Here is a 17,794-nt window from a genome sequence, read left to right on the forward strand (position 1 = left end):
GAGCTGCTGCCCTTGTCATCCGTGTCGGATGGGAGACGCCTCTTGCCGCTTCTCTGGGAAACGCCTTTGCTTCTTCTTCGCTCCCTCTTACTTTTCTTGTTCTTCACCGTCCGCCACTCCCCCTGCTGCTTTTCCACTGCTGCCTCCTCCTCCATTGATTCGCTGTCCTGAGGACTGGAAGGTTCAGGGGGTGGTGCTGTTGATTGGCTCTCTGTTGCCTCAATCTCTTTCTCCACCTTGTCTCTCTCTGTGTCCTCCTTTGTCCCGTTGAGCTCCCTGGGGGCCTTGGTGGTTGGAGTGACACGGAACATTTCTTCTGCTTCCCCGTGGTCGGCTTTGGCTGCCTGTGCGTAAGTACGGCAGCGTTTGGGGCAGGTCCTGTAGAGGTGACTTGCCTCGCCACACAGGTTGCAGCACTTGGCCTGTTTGCAGTCTTTTGTCTGGTGCCCTTCCTGTTTGCAGATCTTGCAGAGGGAGGCGCTGCAGTTGGCCGCCACATGACCAGCCTTGCCGCATGAGCGACAATGCTTGGGTTGCCCAGCGTAGACCAGGTAGCCACGGTTTCCCCCGATAGCGAAACTGGAAGGAGGGTGGAAAATGGCTCCCTTACCATCGGTCTTTAGCGTGACCTTAAACAGGCGTTTGCCTGTCCAGATCCCCAAGTCGTCTCGAATCTCGGTGCCGCTCCCCACCTTATCGAAGTACCTGGTGAGGAAGGTGGCCACGTCGGCGACAGGGACGAAGGGGTTGTACACATGCACCATCACCTCACGTTCCCGTTGCAACGGCAGAGAAAAGTGCGGCTCCGCCGTCAGGATCTTCATCTCCGGCAGGTCTCTCTTCTCCTCGAACACCCTCAGGAGCCGGACGCAGTCTGCCACTTGCTTGAACGTGACGTCGAAATAACCACCTTTGCGGGAGTCGTGCAGGGTGAAGATCTCCGTAGCTTGGAAGCCGCACGCCTTCAACAGGATCCTCCTGGTGAAGAAGCCCCGATCCATAGGTGATCCTCCTTCGTCACTGTGGTTCACCGTGACTCGGACGGTGATAGGTAACCCACGGTATGAATTCGGATTGCGATTGGTTTTCGCCCTTCCATCCCGACCTTGCCATGGCAGGACCATGGTGTCGCCCCTGCAACACTACACTTGATCTTAGCCAAGAGGCCGAGAAGCGATAAGAACAGATTTTTTTTTTTTTTTTTTTTTTTTTTTGTAAAAATATACTTTATTCATAAAAATCTTCAATCACATTCAAAACCATTTCAAAAACAACATTACAAGGGTACAATCCAGGTTAAACTTTTACAAAATGTATCACCAGGTGCATCAGTACAAACAATATTACAGTCATTTACAGCCTTTCATTTTGATCTGTACAGCCCGAGGGGCTCTAAACAGTTCCCAGTCTCTCGGTGCGCTGTGGTAGAAAGGTCTTAGACAGCGACCCTTCCCCATTGCGCCTTTGCAGCAGCTGCCCCAAGCTTTAGTGCGTCCCTCAGCACGTAGTCCTGGACTTTGGATTGTGCCAGTCCGCAACAATCGGTCGGGGACAAATCTTTGTGCTGGAAGACCAACAAGTTTCGGGCAGACCAAAGCGCGTCTTTCACCGAGTTGATGATCCTCCAGCTGCAGTTGATGTTTGTCTCGGTGTGTGTCCCTGGGAACAGCCCGTAGAGCACAGAGTCCTGTGTCACAGAACTGCTCGGGATGAACCTCGACAGCAACCACTGCATCTCTCTCCAGACTTTCTTTGCAAAGGCACAATCCACCAGGAGGTGAACAACGGTCTCTTCCCCACCACAGCCACCTCGAGGGCATCGTGCAGAGGGGGTGAGACTCCTGGCGTGTAGGAAGGATCTGACGGGGAGGGCCTTTCTCACCACCAGCCAAGCTACGTCTTGGTGCTTGTTGGAAAGTTCTGGCGATGAGGCATTCTGCCAAATGACTTTGACAGTCTGCTCGGGGAACCATCCCACAGGGTCCACCCTCTCCTTATCCCTCAGGGCCTCTAGGACGTTACGTGCTGACCACTGCCTGATGGACTTGTGGTCAAAGGTGTTTTTCTGCATAAATTTTTCCACCAGGGACAGGTGGTACGGCACGGTCCAACTACTTGGAGCGTTCCGCGGCAGCGTGGCCAGACCCATCCTTCGCAACACCGGGGACAGGTAGAACCTCAGCACGTAGTGACACTTGGTGTTTGCGTACTGAGGGTCTACGCACCGCTTGATGCAGCCACACACAAAGGTGGCCATCAGTATGAGGGCGATGTTGGGCACGTTTTTTCCCCCTTTATCTAGAGGCTTGTACATCGCGTCCCTGCAGACACGATCCATTTTCGACCTCCAGATAAAGCGGAAGATGGCTCGAGTGATCGCCATCGCGCAGGAGTGTGGAATGGGCCAGACCTGCGCCACGTACAGCAACAGCGAGAGTACCTCACACCTGATGGCCAGGTTCTTACCCGCAATGGAGAGGGAGCGTCGCTCCCACATGCCCAGTTTCCTTTTCACCATAGCCACTCGCTCCTTCCAGTTTCTAACGCATGCCCCGGTCCCTCCGAACCATATCCCCAGCACCTTCAGGCCGTCAGCCCTGACAGTGAAGGGGACAAAGGATCGGTCAGCCCAGTTCCCAAAGAACGTGGCCTCGCTCTTCCCACGATTTACCTTGGCTCCCGAGGCCAGTTCGAACTGGTCGCAGACGTGCATCAGTCTGCGCACCGACAGCGGATCCGAGCAGAAGACGGCGACGTCGTCCATGTACAGGGAGGCTTTTACCTGAGTGCCTCCACTGCCTGGGATCGTCACTCCTCTTATGCCCGGATCCTTCCTGATGGACTCGGCAAAGGGTTCTATGCAGCACACAAAAAGGACAGGCGAGAGAGGGCAGCCCTGCCTGACTCCAGATTTAATCGGAAAGCTATCTGTTTCCCACCCATTGATTGAGACTGCGCTACTGATGTTAGTGTAGAGCAGTTGGATCCAATTTCGAATTCCCTCCCCAAAGCCCATTTTGGAGAGCACATCCCCCATGTAGGTGTGCGATATTCTGTCAAAGGCCTTCTCCTGATCCAAGCTGATGAGGCAGGTATCCACACCCCTGTCCTGTACATAGGCAATCGTATCCCTGAGCAGCGCCAGGCTGTCAGAGATCTTCCTGCCTGGCACAGAGCAGGTCTGGTCAGGGTGAATCACCAATTCCAGAGCGGATTTGACCCGGTTGGCGATGACCTTGGACAGAATCTTATAGTCCATATTCAACAGTGAAATGGGTCGCCAATTTCTAATTTCCTCCCTTTCCCCCTTGTGCTTGTAGATGAGGGTGATGATGCCTTTCCTCATGGATTCTGACATGCTGCCGGCCAGGAGCATACTCTCGTACACTTCTAGCAGGTCTGGGCCGATCAAGTCCCACAGAGCCGAATACAACTCCGCCGGCAGGCCGTCGCTTCCGGGGGTTTTACTCTTCTCGAAGGACTCGAGGGCCTTAGTCAGTTCGTCAGGAGTTAGCGGTTTGTCTAGGCTCTCCCGCGTACTGTGGTCTAGGACCTCCGTGATAGAGGACAGGAAGGACTGGGAGGCCGTGCTGTCCGTGGGCTTCACGTCATACAGTCCGGCATAAAAGGATTTGCTGATCCTCAGAATGTCGGACCGTGATGACTTTACTGAGCCGTCTTCTTCCTTCAGGCTGCTGATCACAGAGCGCTCTCTGTGTACCTTTTGGAAGAAGAAACGTGAGCACGTCTCATCCTGCTCCACGGAGCGGACTCTGGAACGGAAGATGATCTTGGAGGCCTCCGAGGCAAAGTGCGAGGCTTGCTGGCCCTTCACCTCTTGGAGCTCCTCCTTGACATCGACCCCCATCGACCGCAGCCGGAGCAGATTCTGCATCTTTTCCTGGAGTCGGGACATTTCCCTCTGTTCCTTTCTAGCTTTCTGGGTGCCTTTGCGGATGAAAAACCTCTTGATGCTTCCCTTGATCACTTCCCACCAGTGTGTCAGGGACTCAAAGAGGGGTTTCACGGTTCTCCAACCTTTGTAATCCCTCTTGAGCTCCTCAATGTTCTCTGGGGTCAGCAGTTGCACATTTAGCTTCCATGCCCCCCTGCCCACCCTCAGGTCTTCCTCCAAGTGGCAGTCCGCCAGTAGGAGGCAGTGGTCAGAGAAGAACACCGGCTTGACCTCGGTGGATCTGACTGTGAATGCACGGGACACAAACAGGAAGTCTATCCTGGAACGAATGGACCCGTCTGGCCGCGACCAGGTGTATCTACGCTGCGCTCCGTCTGCAGGGTTGCTGAAGACGTCGTGCAGCTTGGCATCCTTAACTGTTTCCATCAGGGATCTGGACATAGCGTCCAATCTGCTTCCGGCCCTGCCGGATCGTCCAGCCGCATCGATGATGCAGTTGAAGTCCCCGCCCAGAATGACCGGCCTGGAGGTCGCCAGCAGCAGTGGGAGCTGCTGAAAAACCTCCAGCCGCTCAGCCCCTTGTGCCGGGCCGTACACGTTAATTAACCGGAGTGGAGCGTTCTTGTACATTACGTCTGCTACCAGGAGTCGCCCGCCCACCACCTCCTTGACCTCGGAGACGGTGAAGTTGCCTCCCCGCAGCAGAATACCCAGGCCGGAGGAACGAGAGTCGTTTCCGCCCGACCAGATCGATGGCCCGTGGGACCACCATCGTGACCATTGCCTGTAGGAGCTGAGGTGCGGTATCGCACACTCCTGCAGAAACAACAGGTCAGCTTTGACCTTGGCAAGGTAGTCCAAGGTCGCAACACATCGCGTAGTAGATTTAATGCTACGCACATTTATGGATACAATCTTTAAACCCATATTAAAGCATTTATTCTCCTACCAAACCCACTGTCTCTGAGAGTCCCAGACCTTTAGTCTGCTCCTTCATACCCGTAGTGAGCTCAAATTCCTTCACTTTGGATGGGCTGAGGTAGATCTCCTTGGCCGTGTTCTGCTCCAGTGGCATCTGGAGGTTCACGTAGTGAGCGGATTTTGAGATGACCTTTGCTGGAGAAGCTTCTCCAAAACTCACCCCCTCTGGGGGGTTGCTGTTCCCGGCTTCCTGGAGCTGGGGTGCGATGATTGCCTCACTGCTCCCAGATTCCAGGGGCTGTGGTGCACTGGCCTCCTCAGGTTGCAGGCAAAGTTGGGGTGCGTTGGTCTCCTTGTTGTCTCCAATTTTCTGGAGCTCGGGTGTCTCGTCCTCCAACGCCCTGGAGCTTTGCCGCCTCTTCTGTCGGTGCCGCTCTGGCACTTCCTCATCCGAAGAGCTGCTGCCCTTGTCATCCGTGTCGGATGGGAGACGCCTCTTGCCGCTTCTCTGGGAAACGCCTTTGCTTCTTCTTCGCTCCCTCTTACTTTTCTTGTTCTTCACCGTCCGCCACTCCCCCTGCTGCTTTTCCACTGCTGCCTCCTCCTCCATTGATTCGCTGTCCTGAGGACTGGAAGGTTCAGGGGGTGGTGCTGTTGATTGGCTCTCTGTTGCCTCAATCTCTTTCTCCACCTTGTCTCTCTCTGTGTCCTCCTTTGTCCCGTTGCGCTCCCTGGGGGCCTTGGTGGTTGGAGTGACACGGAACATTTCTTCTGCTTCCCCGTGGTCGGCTTTGGCTGCCTGTGCGTAAGTACGGCAGCGTTTGGGGCAGGTCCTGTAGAGGTGACTTGCCTCGCCACACAGGTTGCAGCACTTGGCCTGTTTGCAGTCTTTTGTCTGGTGCCCTTCCTGTTTGCAGATCTTGCAGAGGGAGGCGCTGCAGTTGGCCGCCACATGACCAGCCTTGCCGCATGAGCGGCAATGCTTGGGTTGCCCAGCGTAGACCAGGTAGCCACGGTTTCCCCCGATAGCGAAACTGGAAGGAGGGTGGAAAATGGCTCCCTTACCATCGGTCTTTAGCGTGACCTTAAACAGGCGTTTGCCTGTCCAGATCCCCAAGTCGTCTCGAATCTCGGTGCCGCTCCCCACCTTATCGAAGTACCTGGTGAGGAAGGTGACCACGTCGGCGACAGGGACGAAGGGGTTGTACACATGCACCATCACCTCACGTTCCCGTTGCAACGGCAGAGAAAAGTGCGGCTCCGCCGTCAGGATCTTCATCTCCGGCAGGTCTCTCTTCTCCTCGAACACCCTCAGGAGCCGGACGCAGTCTGCCACTTGCTTGAACGTGACGTCGAAATAACCACCTTTGCGGGAGTCGTGCAGGGTGAAGATCTCCGTAGCTTGGAAGCCGCACGCCTTCAACAGGATCCTCCTGGTGAAGAAGCCCCGATCCATAGGTGATCCTCCTTCGTCGCTGTGGTTCACCGTGACTCGGACGGTGATAGGTAACCCACGGTATGAATTCGGATTGCGATTGGTTTTCGCCCTTCCATCCCGACCTTGCCATGGCAGGACCATGGTGTCGCCCCTGCAACACTACACTTGATCTTAGCCAAGAGGCCGAGAAGCGATGAGAAAGAAAGAAAGTTGTGTTTTGAAAGATGTGCATGTTGAAAAGTAAAGAAAGCAGATGTTTGTAAGAAATCTATTTTTAGCATTGAAAATCCCCTGGAAAGGGGTGGTGCACCATTCCCAGAAATACTGCAATACCGGGTCGATGCGTGGAGTGGACGGAGCAAGCCCCTATTCCATCTCCCTGCTCCAAAAATCAATTTAATATATGGTCCCCAGATAAGGGACGTATCAGATATTAAACTGATAAGAACAGATTTTTTTTTTTTTATTGTAAAAATATACTTTATTCATAAAAATCTTCAATCACATTCAAAACCATTTCAAAAACAACATTACAAGGGTACAATCCAGGTTAAACTTTTACAAAATGTATCACCAGGTGCATCAGTACAAACAATATTACAGTCATTTACAGCCTTTCATTTTGATCTGTACAGCCCGAGGGGCTCTAAACAGTTCCCAGTCTCTCGGTGCGCTGTGGTAGAAAGGTCTTAGACAGCGACCCTTCCCCATTGCGCCTTTGCGGCAGCTGCCCCAAGCTTTAGTGCGTCCCTCAGCACGTAGTCCTGGACTTTGGATTGTGCCAATCCGCAACAATCGGTCGGGGACAAATCTTTGTGCTGGAAGACCAACAAGTTTCGGGCAGACCAAAGCGCGTCTTTCACCGAGTTGATGATCCTCCAGCTGCAGTTGATGTTTGTCTCGGTGTGTGTCCCTGGGAACAGCCCGTAGAGCACAGAGTCCTGTGTCACAGAACTGCTCGGGATGAACCTCGACAGCAACCACTGCATCTCTCTCCAGACTTTCTTTGCAAAGGCACAATCCACAAGGAGGTGGACAACGGTCTCTTCCCCACCACAGCCACCTCGAGGGCATCGTGCAGAGGGGGTGAGACTCCTGGCGTGTAGGAAGGATCTGACGGGGAGGGCCTTTCTCACCACCAGCCAAGCTACGTCTTGGTGCTTGTTGGAAAGTTCTGGCGATGAGGCATTCTGCCAAATGACTTTGACAGTCTGCTCGGGGAACCATCCCACAGGGTCCACCCTCTCCTTATCCCTCAGGGCCTCTAGGACGTTACGTGCTGACCACTGCCTGATGGACTTGTGGTCAAAGGTGTTTTTCTGCATAAATTTTTCCACCAGGGACAGGTGGTACGGCACGGTCCAACTACTTGGAGCGTTCCGCGGCAGCGTGGCCAGACCCATCCTTCGCAACACCGGGGACAGGTAGAACCTCAGCACGTAGTGACACTTGGTGTTTGCGTACTGAGGGTCTACGCACCGCTTGATGCAGCCGCACACAAAGGTGGCCATCAGTATGAGGGCGATGTTGGGCACGTTTTTTCCCCCTTTATCTAGAGGCTTGTACATCGCGTCCCTGCAGACACGATCCATTTTCGACCTCCAGATAAAGCGGAAGATGGCTCGAGTGATCGCCATCGCGCAGGAGTGTGGAATGGGCCAGAACTGCGCCACGTACAGCAACAGCGAGAGTACCTCACACCTGATGACCAGGTTCTTACCCGCAATGGAGAGGGAGCGTCGCTCCCACATGCCCAGTTTCAAACTGATAAGAACAGATTTTTTTTTTTTTTTTTTTTTTATTGTAAAAATATACTTTATTCATAAAAATCTTCAATCACATTCAAAACCATTTCAAAAACAACATTACAAGGGTACAATCCAGGTTAAACTTTTACAAAATGTATCACCAGGTGCATCAGTACAAACAATATTACAGTCATTTACAGCCTTTCATTTTGATCTGTACAGCCCGAGGGGCTCTAAACAGTTCCCAGTCTCTCGGTGCGCTGTGGTAGAAAGGTCTTAGACAGCGACCCTTCCCCATTGCGCCTTTGCGGCAGCTGCCCCAAGCTTTAGTGCGTCCCTCAGCACGTAGTCCTGGACTTTGGATTGTGCCAGTCCGCAACAATCGGTCGGGGACAAATCTTTGTGCTGGAAGACCAACAAGTTTCGGGCAGACCAAAGCGCGTCTTTCACCGAGTTGATGATCCTCCAGCTGCAGTTGATGTTTGTCTCGGTGTGTGTCCCTGGGAACAGCCCGTAGAGCACAGAGTCCTGTGTCACAGAACTGCTCGGGATGAACCTCGACAGCAACCACTGCATCTCTCTCCAGACTTTCTTTGCAAAGGCACAATCCACAAGGAGGTGGACAACGGTCTCTTCCCCACCACAGCCACCTCGAGGGCATCGTGCAGAGGGGGTGAGACTCCTGGCGTGTAGGAAGGATCTGACGGGGAGGGCCTTTCTCACCACCAGCCAAGCTACGTCTTGGTGCTTGTTGGAAAGTTCTGGCGATGAGGCATTCTGCCAAATGACTTTGACAGTCTGCTCGGGGAACCATCCCACAGGGTCCACCCTCTCCTTATCCCTCAGGGCCTCTAGGACGTTACGTGCTGACCACTGCCTGATGGACTTGTGGTCAAAGGTGTTTTTCTGCATAAATTTTTCCACCAGGGACAGGTGGTACGGCACGGTCCAACTACTTGGAGCGTTCCGCGGCAGCGTGGCCAGACCCATCCTTCGCAACACCGGGGACAGGTAGAACCTCAGCACGTAGTGACACTTGGTGTTTGCGTACTGAGGGTCTACGCACCGCTTGATGCAGCCGCACACAAAGGTGGCCATCAGTATGAGGGCGATGTTGGGCACGTTTTTTCCCCCTTTATCTAGAGGCTTGTACATCGCGTCCCTGCAGACACGATCCATTTTCGACCTCCAGATAAAGCGGAAGATGGCTCGAGTGATCGCCATCGCGCAGGAGTGTGGAATGGGCCAGACCTGCGCCACGTACAGCAACAGCGAGAGTACCTCACACCTGATGACCAGGTTCTTACCCGCAATGGAGAGGGAGCGTCGCTCCCACATGCCCAGTTTCCTTTTCACCATAGCCACTCGCTCCTTCCAGTTTCTAACGCATGCCCCGGTCCCTCCGAACCATATCCCCAGCACCTTCAGGCCGTCAGCCCTGACAGTGAAGGGGACAAAGGATCGGTCAGCCCACTTCCCAAAGAACATGGCCTCGCTCTTCCCACGATTTACCTTGGCTCCCGAGGCCAGTTCGAACTGGTCGCAGACGTGCATCAGTCTGCGCACCGACAGCGGATCCGAGCAGAAGACGGCGACATCGTCCATGTACAGGGAGGCTTTTACCTGAGTGCCTCCACTGCCTGGGATCGTCACTCCTCTTATGCCCGGATCCTTCCTGATGGACTCGGCAAAGGGTTCTATGCAGCACACAAAAAGGACAGGCGAGAGAGGGCAGCCCTGCCTGACTCCAGATTTAATCGGAAAGCTATCTGTTTCCCACCCATTGATTGAGACTGCGCTACTGATGTTAGTGTAGAGCAGTTGGATCCAATTTCGAATTCCCTCCCCAAAGCCCATTTTGGAGAGCACATCCCCCATGTAGGTGTGCGATATTCTGTCAAAGGCCTTCTCCTGATCCAAGCTGATGAGGCAGGTATCCACACCCCTGTCCTGTACATAGGCAATCGTATCCCTGAGCAGCGCCAGGCTGTCAGAGATCTTCCTGCCTGGCACAGAGCAGGTCTGGTCAGGGTGAATCACCAATTCCAGAGCGGATTTGACCCGGTTGGCGATGACCTTGGACAGAATCTTATAGTCCATATTCAACAGTGAAATGGGTCGCCAATTTCTAATTTCCTCCCTTTCCCCCTTGTGCTTGTAGATGAGGGTGATGATGCCTTTCCTCATGGATTCTGACATGCTGCCGGCCAGGAGCATACTCTCGTACACTTCTAGCAGGTCTGGGCCGATCAAGTCCCACAGAGCCGAATACAACTCCGCCGGCAGGCCGTCGCTTCCGGGGGTTTTACTCTTCTCGAAGGACTCGAGGGCCTTAGTCAGTTCGTCAGGGGTTAGCGGTTTGTCTAGGCTCTCCCGAGTACTGTGGTCTAGGACCTCCGTGATAGAGGACAGGAAGGACTGGGAGGCCGTGCTGTCCGTGGGCTTCACGTCATACAGTCCGGCATAAAAGGATTTGCTGATCCTCAGAATGTCGGACCGTGATGACTTTACTGAGCCGTCTTCTTCCTTCAGGCTGCTGATCACAGAGCGCTCTCTGTGTACCTTTTGGAAGAAGAAACGTGAGCACGTCTCATCCTGCTCCACGGAGCGGACTCTGGAACGGAAGATGATCTTGGAGGCCTCCGAGGCAAAGTGCGAGGCTTGCTGGCCCTTCACCTCTTGGAGCTCCTCCTTGACATCCACCCCCATCGACCGCAGCCGGAGCAGATTCTGCATCTTTTCCTGGAGTCGGGACATTTCCCTCTGTTCCTTTCTAGCTTTCTGGGTGCCTTTGAGGATGAAAAACCTCTTGATGCTTCCCTTGATCACTTCCCACCAGTGTGTCAGGGACTCAAAGAGGGGTTTCACGGTTCTCCAACCTTTGTAATCCCTCTTGAGCTCCTCAATGTTCTCTGGGGTCAGCAGTTGCACATTTAGCTTCCATGCCCCCCTGCCCACCCTCAGGTCTTCCTCCAAGTGGCAGTCCGCCAGTAGGAGGCAGTGGTCAGAGAAGAACACCGGCTTGACCTCGGTGGATCTGACTGTGAATGCACGGGACACAAACAGGAAGTCTATCCTGGAACGAATGGACCCGTCTGGCCGCGACCAGGTGTATCTACGCTGCGCTCCGTCTGCAGGGTTGCTGAAGACGTCGTGCAGCTTGGCATCCTTAACTGTTTCCATCAGGGATCTGGACGTAGCGTCCAATCTGCTTCCGGCCCTGCCGGATCGTCCAGCCGCATCGATGATGCAGTTGAAGTCCCCGCCCAGAATGACCGGCCTGGAGGTCGCCAGCAGCAGTGGGAGCTGCTGAAAAACCTCCAGCCGCTCAGCCCCTTGTGCCGGGCCGTACACGTTAATTAACCGGAGTGGAGCGTTCTTGTACATTACGTCTGCTACCAGGAGTCGCCCGCCCACCACCTCCTTGACCTCGGAGACGGTGAAGTTGCCTCCCCGCAGCAGAATACCCAGGCCGGAGGAACGAGAGTCGTTTCCGCCCGACCAGATCGATGGCCCGTGGGACCACCATCGTGACCATTGCCTGTAGGAGCTGAGGTGCGGTATCGCACACTCCTGCAGAAACAACAGGTCAGCTTTGACCTTGGCAAGGTAGTCCAAGGTCGCAACACATCGCGTAGTAGATTTAATGCTACGCACATTTATGGATACAATCTTTAAACCCATATTAAAGCATTTATTCTCCTACCAAACCCACTGTCTCTGAGAGTCCCAGACCTTTAGTCTGCTCCTTCATACCCGTAGTGAGCTCAAATTCCTTCACTTTGGATGGGCTGAGGTAGATCTCCTTGGCCGTGTTCTGCTCCAGTGGCATCTGGAGGTTCACGTAGTGAGCGGATTTTGAGATGACCTTTGCTGGAGAAGCTTCTCCAAAACTCACCCCCTCTGGGGGGTTGCTGTTCCCGGCTTCCTGGAGCTGGGGTGCGATGATTGCCTCACTGCTCCCAGATTCCAGGGGCTGTGGTGCACTGGCCTCCTCAGGTTGCAGGCAAAGTTGGGGTGCGTTGGTCTCCTTGTTGTCTCCAATTTTCTGGAGCTCGGGTGTCTCGTCCTCCAACGCCCTGGAGCTTTGCCGCCTCTTCTGTCGGTGCCGCTCTGGCACTTCCTCATCCGAAGAGCTGCTGCCCTTGTCATCCGTGTCGGATGGGAGACGCCTCTTGCCGCTTCTCTGGGAAACGCCTTTGCTTCTTCTTCGCTCCCTCTTACTTTTCTTGTTCTTCACCGTCCGCCACTCCCCCTGCTGCTTTTCCACTGCTGCCTCCTCCTCCATTGATTCGCTGGCCTGAGGACTGGGAGGTTCAGGGGGTAGTGCTGTTGATTGGCTCTCTGCTGCCTCAATCTCTTTCTCCACCTTGTCTCTCTCTGTGTCCTCCTTTGTCCCGTTGAGCTCCCTGGGGGCCTTGGTGGTTGGAGTGACACGGAACATTTCTTCTGCTTCCCCCTGGTCGGCTTTGGCTGCCTGTGCGTAAGTACGGCAGCGTTTGGGGCAGGTCCTGTAGAGGTGACTTGCCTCGCCACACAGGTTGCAGCACTTGGCCTGTTTGCAGTCTTTTGTCTGGTGCCCTTCCTGTTTGCAGATCTTGCAGAGGGAGGCGCTGCAGTTGGCCGCCACATGACCAGCCTTGCCGCATGAGCGGCAATGCTTGGGTTGCCCAGCGTAGACCAGGTAGCCACGGTTTCCCCCGATTGCGAAACTGGAAGGAGGGTGGAAAATGGCTCCCTTACCATCGGTCTTTAGCGTGACCTTAAACAGGCGTTTGCCTGTCCAGATCCCCAAGTCGTCTCGAATCTCAGTGCCGCTCCCCACCTTATCGAAGTACCTGGTGAGGAAGGTGACCACGTCGGCGACAGGGACGAAGGGGTTGTACACATGCACCATCACCTCACGTTCCCGTTGCAACGGCAGAGAAAAGTGCGGCTCCGCCGTCAGGATCTTCATCTCCGGCAGGTCTCTCTTCTCCTCGAACACCCTCAGGAGCCGGACGCAGTCTGCCACTTGCTTGAACGTCACGTCGAAATAACCACCTTTGCGGGAGTCGTGCAGGGTGAAGATCTCCGTAGCTTGGAAGCCGCACGCCTTCAACAGGATCCTCCTGGTGAAGAAGCCCCGATCCATAGGTGATCCTCCTTCGTCGCTGTGGTTCACCGTGACTCGGACGGTGATAGGTAACCCACGGTATGAATTCGGATTGCGATTGGTTATCGCCCTTCCATCCCGACCTTGCCATGGCAGGACCATGGTGTCGCTCCTGCAACACTTGATCTTAGCCAAAAGGCCGAGAAGCGATGAGAAAGAAAGAAAGTTGTGTTTTGAAAGATGTGCATGTTGAAAAGTAAAGAAAGCAGATGTTTGTAAGAAATCTATTTTTAGCATTGAAAATCCCCTGGAAAGGGGTGGTGCACCATTCCCAGAAATACTGCAATACCGGGTCGATGCGTGGAGTGGACGGAGCAAGCCCCTATTCCATCTCCCTGCTCCAAAAATCAATTTAATATATGGTCCCCAGATAAGGGACGTATCAGATATTAAACTGATAAGAACAGATTTTTTTTTTTTTTTTTTTGTAAAAATATACTTTATTCATAAAAATCTTCAATCACATTCAAAACCATTTCAAAAACAACATTACAAGGGTACAATCCAGGTTAAACTTTTACAAAATGTATCACCAGGTGCATCAGTACAAACAATATTACAGTCATTTACAGCCTTTCATTTTGATCTGTACAGCCCGAGGGGCTCTAAACAGTTCCCAGTCTCTCGGTGCGCTGTGGTAGAAAGGTCTTAGACAGCGACCCTTCCCCATTGCGCCTTTGCGGCAGCTGCCCCAAGCTTTAGTGCGTCCCTCAGCACGTAGTCCTGGACTTTGGATTGTGCCAGTCCGCAACAATCGGTCGGGGACAACTCTTTGTGCTGGAAGACCAACAAGTTTCGGGCAGACCAAAGCGCGTCTTTCACCGAGTTGATTTTTTTTTTTTTTTTTGTAAAAATATACTTTATTCATAAAAAATCTTCAATCACATTCAAAACCATTTCAAAAACAACATTACAAGGGTACAATCCAGGTTAAACTTTTACAAAATGTATCAGCAGGTGCATCAGTACAAACAATATTACAATCATTTACAGCCTTTCATTTGATCTGTACAGCCCGAGGGGCTCTAAACAGTTCCCAGTCTCTCGGTGCGCTGTGGTAGAAAGGTCTTAGACAGCGACCCTTCCCCATTGCGCCTTTGCGGCAGCTGCCCCAAGCTTTAGTGCGTCCCTCAGCACGTAGTCCTGGACTTTGGATTGTGCCAGTCCGCAACAATCGGTCGGGGACAACTCTTTGTGCTGGAAGACCAACAAGTTTCGGGCAGACCAAAGCGCGTCTTTCACCGAGTTGATGATCCTCCAGCTGCAGTCGATGTTTGTCTCGGTGTGTGTCCCTGGGAACAGCCCGTAGAGCACAGAGTCCTGTGTCACAGAACTGCTCGGGATGAACCTCGACAGCAACCACTGCATCTCTCTCCAGACTTTCTTTGCAAAGGCACAATCCACAAGGAGGTGAACAACGGTCTCTTCCCCACCACAGCCACCTCGAGGGCATCGTGCAGAGGGGGTGAGACTCCTGGCGTGTAGGAAGGATCTGACGGGGAGGGCCTTTCTCACCACCAGCCAAGCTACGTCTTGGTGCTTGTTGGAAAGTTCTGGCGATGAGGCATTCTGCCAAATGACTTTGACAGTCTGCTCGGGGAACCATCCCACAGGGTCCACCCTCTCCTTATCCCTCAGGGCCTCTAGGACGTTACGTGCTGACCACTGCCTGATGGACTTGTGGTCAAAGGTGTTTTTCTGCATAAATTTTTCCACCAGGGACAGGTGGTACGGCACGGTCCAACTACTTGGAGCGTTCCGCGGCAGCGTGGCCAGACCCATCCTTCGCAACACCGGGGACAGGTAGAACCTCAGCACGTAGTGACACTTGGTGTTTGCGTACTGAGGGTCTACGCACCGCTTGATGCAGCCACACACAAAGGTGGCCATCAGTATGAGGGCGATGTTGGGCACGTTTTTTCCCCCTTTATCTAGAGGCTTGTACATCGCGTCCCTGCAGACACGATCCATTTTCGACCTCCAGATAAAGCGGAAGATGGCTCGAGTGATCGCCATCGCGCAGGAGTGTGGAATGGGCCAGACCTGCGCCACGTACAGCAACAGCGAGAGTACCTCACACCTGATGACCAGGTTCTTACCCGCAATGGAGAGGGAGCGTCGCTCCCACATGCCCAGTTTCCTTTTCACCATAGCCACTCGCTCCTTCCAGTTTCTAACGCATGCCCCGGTCCCTCCGAACCATATCCCCAGCACCTTCAGGCCGTCAGCCCTGACAGTGAAGGGGACAAAGGATCGGTCAGCCCACTTCCCAAAGAACATGGCCTCGCTCTTCCCACGATTTACCTTGGCTCCCGAGGCCAGTTCGAACTGGTCGCAGACGTGCATCAGTCTGCGCACCGACAGCGGATCCGAGCAGAAGACGGCGACGTCGTCCATGTACAGGGAGGCTTTTACCTGAGTGCCTCCACTGCCTGGGATCGTCACTCCTCTTATGCCCGGATCCTTCCTGATGGACTCGGCAAAGGGTTCTATGCAGCACACGAAAAGGACAGGCGAGAGAGGGCAGCCCTGCCTGACTCCAGATTTAATGGGAAAGCTATCTGTTTCCCACCCATTGATTGAGACTGCGCTACTGATGTTAGTGTAGAGCAGTTGGATCCAATTTCGAATTCCCTCCCCAAAGCCCATTTTGGAGAGCACATCCCCCATGTAGGTGTGCGATATTCTGTCAAAGGCCTTCTCCTGATCCAAGCTGATGAGGCAGGTATCCACACCCCTGTCCTGTACATAGGCAATCGTATCCCTGAGCAGCGCCAGGCTGTCAGAGATCTTCCTGCCTGGCACAGAGCAGGTCTGGTCAGGGTGAATCACCAATTCCAGAGCGGATTTGACCCGGTTGGCGATGACCTTGGACAGAATCTTATAGTCCACATTCAACAGTGAAATGGGTCGCCAATTTCTAATTTCCTCCCTTTCCCCCTTGTGCTTGTAGATGAGGGTGATGATGCCTTTCCTCATGGATTCTGACATGCTGCCGGCCAGGAGCATACTCTCGTACACTTCTAGCAGGTCTGGGCCGATCAAGTCCCACAGAGCCGAATACAACTCCGCCGGCAGGCCGTCGCTTCCGGGGGTTTTACTCTTCTCGAAGGACTCGAGGGCCTTAGTCAGTTCGTCAGGAGTTAGCGGTTTGTCTAGGCTCTCCCGCGTACTGTGGTCTAGGACCTCCGTGATAGAGGACAGGAAGGACTGGGAGGCCGTGCTGTCCGTGGGCTTCACGTCATACAGTCCGGCATAAAAGGATTTGCTGATCCTCAGAATGTCGGACCGTGATGACTTTACTGAGCCGTCTTCTTCCTTCAGGCTGCTGATCACAGAGCGCTCTCTGTGTACCTTTTGGAAGAAGAAACGTGAGCACGTCTCATCCTGCTCCACGGAGCGGACTCTGGAACGGAAGATGATCTTGGAGGCCTCCGAGGCAAAGTGCGAGGCTTGCTGGCCCTTCACCTCTTGGAGCTCCTCCTTGACATCGACCCCCATCGACTGCAGCCGGAGCAGATTCTGCATCTTTCCCTGGAGTCGGGACATTTCCCTCTGTTCCTTTCTAGCTTTCTGGGTGCCTTTGAGGATGAAAAACCTCTTGATGCTTCCCTTGATCACTTCCCACCAGTGTGTCAGGGACTCAAAGAGGGGTTTCACGGTTCTCCAACCTTTGTAATCCCTCTTGAGCTCCTCAATGTTCTCTGGGGTCAGCAGTTGCACATTTAGCTTCCATGCCCCCCTGCCCACCCTCAGGTCTTCCTCCAAGTGGCAGTCCGCCAGTAGGAGGCAGTGGTCAGAGAAGAACACCGGCTTGACCTCGGTGGATCTGACTGTGAATGCACGGGACACAAAGAGGAAGTCTATCCTGGAACGAATGGACCCGTCTGGCCGCGACCAGGTGTATCTACGCTGCGCTCCGTCTGCAGGGTTGCTGAAGACGTCGTGCAGCTTGGCATCCTTAACTGTTTCCATCAGGGATCTGGACGTAGCGTCCAATCTGCTTCCGGCCCTGCCGGATCGTCCAGCCGCATCGATGATGCAGTTGAAGTCCCCGCCCAGAATGACCGGCCTGGAGGTCGCCAGCAGCAGTGGGAGCTGCTGAAAAACCTCCAGCCGCTCAGCCCCTTGTGCCGGGCCGTACACGTTAATTAACCGGAGTGGAGCGTTCTTGTACATTACGTCTGCTACCAGGAGTCGCCCGCCCACCACCTCCTTGACCTCGGAGACGGTGAAGTTGCCTCCCCGCAGCAGAATACCCAGGCCGGAGGAACGAGAGTCGTTTCCGCCCGACCAGATCGATGGCCCGTGGGACCACCATCGTGACCATTGCCTGTAGGAGCTGAGGTGCGGTATCGCACACTCCTGCAGAAACAACAGGTCAGCTTTGACCTTGGCAAGGTAGTCCAAGGTCGCAACACATCGCGTAGTAGATTTAATGCTACGCACATTTATGGATACAATCTTTAAACCCATATTAAAGCATTTATTCTCCTACCAAACCCACTGTCTCTGAGAGTCCCAGACCTTTAGTCTGCTCCTTCATACCCGTAGTGAGCTCAAATTCCTTCACTTTGGATGGGCTGAGGTAGATCTCCTTGGCCGTGTTCTGCTCC

General features: G+C 53.9%; 1 protein-coding gene, 1 non-coding gene and 1 pseudogene across 5 annotated transcripts in view; all 3 read right to left on the reverse strand.

Annotated features, from left to right (window-relative positions):
• Positions 1 to 17,794, reverse strand: part of ccdc134 (coiled-coil domain containing 134) — a 156,372-nt gene that overhangs the window by 83,975 nt on the left and 54,603 nt on the right. The window lies entirely within an intron of this gene.
• On the reverse strand, positions 6,575 to 6,753 carry LOC144669688 (U2 spliceosomal RNA; annotated as a pseudogene).
• Positions 13,434 to 13,615, reverse strand: LOC144669745 (U2 spliceosomal RNA). The gene has a single exon (XR_013573724.1). It is a non-coding gene; the product is annotated as a U2 spliceosomal RNA (small nuclear RNA).

Source organism: Cetorhinus maximus, chromosome 29 (assembly GCF_964194155.1).
Source record: "Cetorhinus maximus chromosome 29, sCetMax3.hap1.1, whole genome shotgun sequence".
Classification (NCBI taxonomy): Eukaryota; Metazoa; Chordata; class Chondrichthyes; order Lamniformes; family Cetorhinidae; genus Cetorhinus; species Cetorhinus maximus.